Consider the following 6,174-nt stretch of genomic DNA (forward strand, 5'->3'; position numbering starts at 1 on the left):
TCTTCAATAATCCAATAATTACAGGCAGCATCTTAACAGGGGATCCCTCTGCTGCTGCAGCCGGGCTGAGTGCAGTCACATCCACGCCGAGCTGCCGCTGTGTGTCGAGTCTGAGTGCACAGGAATATTAACGTTTAGGAAATTCAGAGGCGAGAGTGTCCCTGCTGCTCCGGATGATCCACAGAACACACACGCACAGAAGGATAACATTTTTTCTCCATCCTGTTCTTAGTCTGACGCCTTCTGCTGAGCCTCCTCAGGAGAAACTCGCAGGTGATGCCAGTTGTGCTTCATTATTCCTCTGACCTACAGGTGGCAGCGGTGTGGCAACAAACGCAGTAATGCACCAACACCAGGCAGAGAAGAAAAGAGCTGCCTGCAGGTTAACCTCAGACTTATCTCCACCATATGGTACGGTCTGTTTTCACCTTGTGAATCTGAGGCCCGGGTCAGATTTCATACAGTCCTGAGTGATCTGATCACAATTACAGGTGAGAAAACCTCCCAAGATGCATTAAGGACACATTTAAGCGTAGATTAGGGGACGAGGAGCTGCAGCACCTCCTAAAACGAAGGCTCAAATGATTAAGTACTTGACATTGATTGATTTCTTCAATTTCTCCTAACTCAGCAACTCACAAAAATGAGCAATCTTTTTTAAGGGAGTCAACTTGTAGTTGTCAACTGTAGCTGATGTGGCTGCTCGAGAAAGTCACCAGACTCCCTTAAAAAAACACTCGATTTAGAGACTTGTTGCGTATGAGAAACATTATAAACTTTATGAACTCTGCCTACAACATATTCTTAACTATATGAGTTGTCTTGTTGATTCTGCAAATGTTACGACCGAAGATATTCTGTTGTGCACGTATGTTTGGGAAGTGATCACTTCCTCCGTGTGACTGCGTCATCGTGACAAAATGTGGCCCTGCGTTTATGACTTGAGAACAGGTGAATAATCTTTCTTCAGTTCCTTAAAAGAAATGTTCTCTCTTGCCTCTCAGGGCTTCTGCAGTGCTAAGATCTTGGATTTGTCCCCATTAAAAAAATATAGAACATAAACTGGAGTTACGTTTCACAGTCAGAATTAGGTCGGAGTAAATGTTGTCGTTGTAGTCGTGATGGTTGAAAGTATAAACGTGTGTGTGTTCATATGAACATACATGCTGCGTGCTCCCGCTGCCCAGCAAAAAAAAAAGAAAAAAAAAAGTAAGTTTGGTCAAATATGCATAGCCATAAGAGCAAACCCTTATATGACTTATACATTATTCACACAGTTTCATCAGTTTCTCACAGCAGCCCAGTGGAATTTAAAGATGTCCGCCTTTCTTCCCTCCACACACTGCAGCTCGTCTTCACTGTGAGGCTGAACAGCAGCAGCAGCAGCGGAGGAGCGACTCTTTTATCTCTTTTTTTATCTCAACTTTGTCTTTTTTCTTTACAAGCGCTAACACAGGCTGACAGCTGCAGAAGAAAGCAGTTAAACTTCCAAACAGTTTCTGTGATTGTGAGGAGAACTCAGAACATCAGGTTCTTCTTCACAAAGAGTCCAAAATGTGAGAGCAAAATCTGCCGCATGCTCATAGATTAAAATATCCAAAATTATATAACGTTAAAATCGTCTCCCCAAAACTAAAACAGCCAACTAGTAACACATGAGCAACAATAATTCAATAAAATAATATATAACAGTAACAGCAACTAACAACTCCTCTAACAATGTTGGATCCATTGAGGACAGTTTATAAAACAAATGATCAAAATCGACACAGCAGAACCAGAGATACCACCTTTTTATTCCACTCATTCTTCCTCCTTTTTCGTCCTACATTACCCACAATGCAACGTAGCCACTCAGTGACATCAGTAGAGGCCATTTATCAGATCACAGCAGCTTCCTCTGCAGCCTCTCTTCTTCCCGAGACCTGTGCACACACTTCAACATTGAGAATTGGTGGAGTTACCCTTTAATTAAATGTACTTTGTTATATTACACCACTGATCATTGTGAGTATTAACATTTCACACAGTAAACACAGAATGTATCTGCACGGTGGATTTGTCGCTCAGCGTTGGAAAACATTCACGCTGCAATTGACAAAAAAACCCAAAAAAAACAAACGATCTCAGCAGGAGGTCGATTCACTTCCTGTCATGGAGATTTAAACCGTATCACGCGAACATGCTCTGGGCGAAATGTAGATGTTTAAATGTTCATATTCCCTGAGCACTCTTATTCTGAGCAACATCTGTGCCAACTCCATCTGCTGGAGAAGGTCACGTGATGCGGCGGAAAGCTCCGGAGCGGCTCCTGAATGGACCGAGAAACTGTTGCCAGGCACAAGAATGAACTTTCACTTCAAATTCTCGAGCCCTCGTACGTTGTATCTCTGGTGTTACGTCGTCAATCCTGGAGCCTTAAAACTCAAACGGGTCTTCACAAGGTAGTTATACAATCACACACACATACAGGAAGCACTGTAAGAAATGCAACAAGACGGAGATACTACCACAAAGCTCCTCCTCCCCCTCTTTTCCATCAGTTTGACCTCTTTTCTGTGTTTCATCTCCGCCTCTCTATCCTCCTCTGTGTTTCCCTCTCTCTCTCCCTCTGACCTGCTGACTGATATTGCAGCTCTGAGGGTTTTACTGGTCCATGGACAGACCATAAACTCTGGATTTATATCCTCCTCCCCCCTCGTCTCCTCTCGCTGTTTGTCTCCGTGTGAATGGCTGTTGAATATTTACAGCCTTTAGAGTCTCCGAGAAAAACAAACCGGCTGCAGCTCGATGCCGAACAACATGTGTTTGTGTCTGTTTCCGATTCAACATCCGTCCACTGACCGACTCATCAACCGATCTACCATCCACCACTTTATGCATCCATCCATACATCCATGCATCCATCCACCCACCCATCGACTCACTCATCCACCCATTAATCCACCCACTGACCAACTCATCAACCGATCTATCATCCACCACTTTATCCATCCAATGTAGTTCATTTTTGCCAATAACACTTTTATATGGACCGCTACAGCACCGCTGACAACATGTTACTGAGGTCTTTGGTTGATAATGTTGCAGTAGAATTAAATTATTGATTAGAAATGTGATCTCCACAGATGTTCAGCTGGATTCTACTCAGATGTTCAGCCACACTGAGCTCCTCCAACCATGAACCCCGATGCTCCTCCGTTTAAAGCGCACACCCTGATTTAGTTATTGCGCTCCAGAAATCCAAATCCCCGAACCTCCACCCGGCTCAGTGTGGATGTAATCAGACTGAACACTTTTAGATACGAGGAAGCTGTCAGAAAGACACCCGGAGACGCAAACATCAGCTGATGGACACAGCAGCCCTGAGAGAGTTTCCCTCCTGGGAGCTGTTTCCTCTCTGCACCATGAATCAATGTGGATTATAGGAGCTCAGCCCTGACACATGCAGCAGCATGCAGCGCTGATCGCATGACCGTGTGCTCTAACAAGGGACTGTGTGTTAGTGCATGTGTGTGTGTGTGTGTGTGTGTGTGTGTGTGATTTGGGGAGGGTGGGCTAAAAAGTGACTGCAGCACTTTGCTGAAGCTAGATGCCGCAACGAGCACATAAATAAGTACTGCACCATTCGCTTCGAAGCACACACACTCCCTCTCTCTCTCTCTCTCTCTCGCTCACACACACACACACACACACACACACACTCTGAGGCAGGCAGGAATCCCCCCCTCTGCAACACGTCCTCACTCTGTAGCTCAGTTGAATGGAGCCCTGGCTGGATGTGGGCTTGTTCCAGCGGTTCATTTTGCAGTGACGTACCGCTCGTTCGACGGTCTCCAGTCTGTTAACATTAAACTCCCTCTGAGTACATTAACGGCTCAAGTTTTCCATCGATGGCGTTTAATCAAAATAGTTTCCTGCTGCTATAATAACAGATTTAGCACGCTAATGCACATTTACAAAAGGCATAATTTCCACTGAGCACGATGTCGCCTTCATCTTCCAAAATGCTATTTTCGTCTGCCTCGTTTTTTTGTTTTTGTTTTTTTATTGTTCCAGGTTGATTTTCTTGCTGAACGTCGTTGTGAACATTTTCATATTTTGTTCCTGCCACCATAATCCAGAAGCGAGAAGATCCGGGATGATAAAAATGTTATTTTCCTCTGAGTTATTCAGCCTTCAGTTATTACTGTGTGCTCAGAGCAATAAGCTTATCGAGAGGGAGCGAGCGGAGCAGTGAATACTCGTCTTCTTCTTCCCTTTCGTTTCGTCTCTGAGGCTGCATACAGAAGGTTTTTGGGCCTGTGTGCAGCCTGAAACGAGGACCTGCGGCACAACTCGGCACTGAAATAACGTAGAGCCAGCGTCACTTTTTGCATATTTCCTTTTTTTGTTAATATTCTCATAAAAAGACATTTAAATTGAACATTAGTCAAATGCAAGACCGTAAAGCAGAGGGCCTTTCGTCGTAAAAATGCAAATACTTTCAATCACATCTGTTGCATTATATATATCTATATACATATTTAATTGTGCTGATTCTGCTCTCTCCCTCTTCCGAAATCCGACCTGTGTATTAAGCACTGAGACGCAGTTGATTGCAAAAGTCTGCACACAGTGACGTCCATCAGGTTGCTGTCTCTTTTTTATTAAAATCTCTCTGCGGTACAAGGCTGGCGCCCACACACTGTGACACTAAAATGTACCATGTTCACACAGTCGTTAAACTTTTAAATGAAAAGTGTCAGCATGAAAGTCTTTGTCCACATTCCCCACTGTTGGATTTGGGGATTTCATCTGCATAATTTCAGACTCATTACCTGTTAATTGAAGGAGTAGATCAATGTTTTTTTGAGCTACTGTGCAATTATTTTCTTTCCGTCTTCTAGACAGTGAGATGTTAAATCTGCTGCAAGGATGTTACGTTTTTTTTGTTTTTTTTGTTGATTCTGGCGCCCCCTGTGGACAAAAGCAGAATGAGCACCACCATCTTACGTCATAAAGATCTCTGTACGGCTGGTAAGTGGATTTGTTTCAGAAGTAACTCAAACAAACAGGCAACACAATATCCTCAGCTCTCTGCCATAGATATCAAATGAATGAATTATTTAACCCGGATGAGTCAGAATTCAATGACTCGCTGTATAGAAATAGCAGTTTTATATCTTCTTGCTAAGTTAGTTAATTATTTGCTTATTATTTAGAGGCACTGGTATTAAATTGATCTTGGTTTAAGATTTAGAATAATCTCAGTCTCATGTTTCGATTGAAGGACGTGGTTAGCCTAGCTTAGCATGAAGACTTGAAGCACAGTGAAACAGTTAGCTTAGCTTTGTAAGAAATAACAAAAAACATGTAAACAACTCTGAGGCTCATTAACTAGGGCCGACGTATTTTTCTTCTCCTGTTAGAGTTTGAATTTTTGGTTTTGCTATTTCCTGTTTTATTTTGAAGTCCTGCCCTCCTGTGGCATGTTTTGCTTGTCATTTCCTCCCTTTGTCTGTTTCCCGGCTTGTTGCTCTTCACCTTTGTTTCATTTGTTAATTAGTCGTCACTAATCCTGTGTTTTTCAGTTGACCTGTTCAGATCTGTTCGTCATGCGTCTCCTGTTCCTGTCTGCATCCCTGCGTCAGTCCTGTTTCTCGTGTTCCCGGCCCATCGTTGGTTTGTACCCTTTTGGTTTTTGTCATTTTTTAAATCTTAAATTTTGGATTACAGCTTTCTTTATTAAAGCTCACCATTGTTCTGTTGCCTGCAGGTTTATCTTGTGTTTAAACCTTCTTCTTCTTCTTCTTCTTCTTCTTCTTCTGATTCAAATAAATCAACATGCTAAAAAAAAAAACACTCATGAAACTTTGCACATAATTTTGTTGGAAATGTACACATATTTTATGGGACCTTCTAAAACGCAGCCTGTTGGACTTTTTCGCCCCAAATGTAAGAAATTCAGGGCACATCTGTTGCATCAAGACCCAAAAAAAAAAAGTCTCTTGGTGACATAAACCCAACAGGAAGTTCCACCATCTTGAATTTAGTGCTCATTTTTGGTGATTTGCACATGTTGCCCTTTAACAAACTCCTCCTACAGCTTCAACTCAAACACAGTATCTTGTTAAATGTACCTGTACTTTTATCTTTTGGGAGGTGGATGAGCAGTTGGAAGTTGTCACGGTG

The 6,174-nt window shown here is 42.6% G+C and overlaps 1 long non-coding RNA gene across 1 annotated transcript; it reads left to right on the forward strand.

Annotated features, from left to right (window-relative positions):
* The first annotated feature begins 365 nt into the window (after positions 1 to 365).
* Positions 366 to 5,817, forward strand: LOC119020477. The gene is made up of 4 exons (XR_005075333.1): positions 366 to 491; positions 4,890 to 5,019; positions 5,574 to 5,664; positions 5,759 to 5,817. It is a non-coding gene; the product is annotated as an uncharacterized LOC119020477 (long non-coding RNA).
* The last annotated feature ends 357 nt before the right edge of the window (positions 5,818 to 6,174 follow it).

The sequence above is a fragment of the Acanthopagrus latus genome, chromosome 6, assembly GCF_904848185.1.
Source record: "Acanthopagrus latus isolate v.2019 chromosome 6, fAcaLat1.1, whole genome shotgun sequence".
NCBI lineage: Eukaryota > Metazoa > Chordata > Actinopteri > Spariformes > Sparidae > Acanthopagrus > Acanthopagrus latus.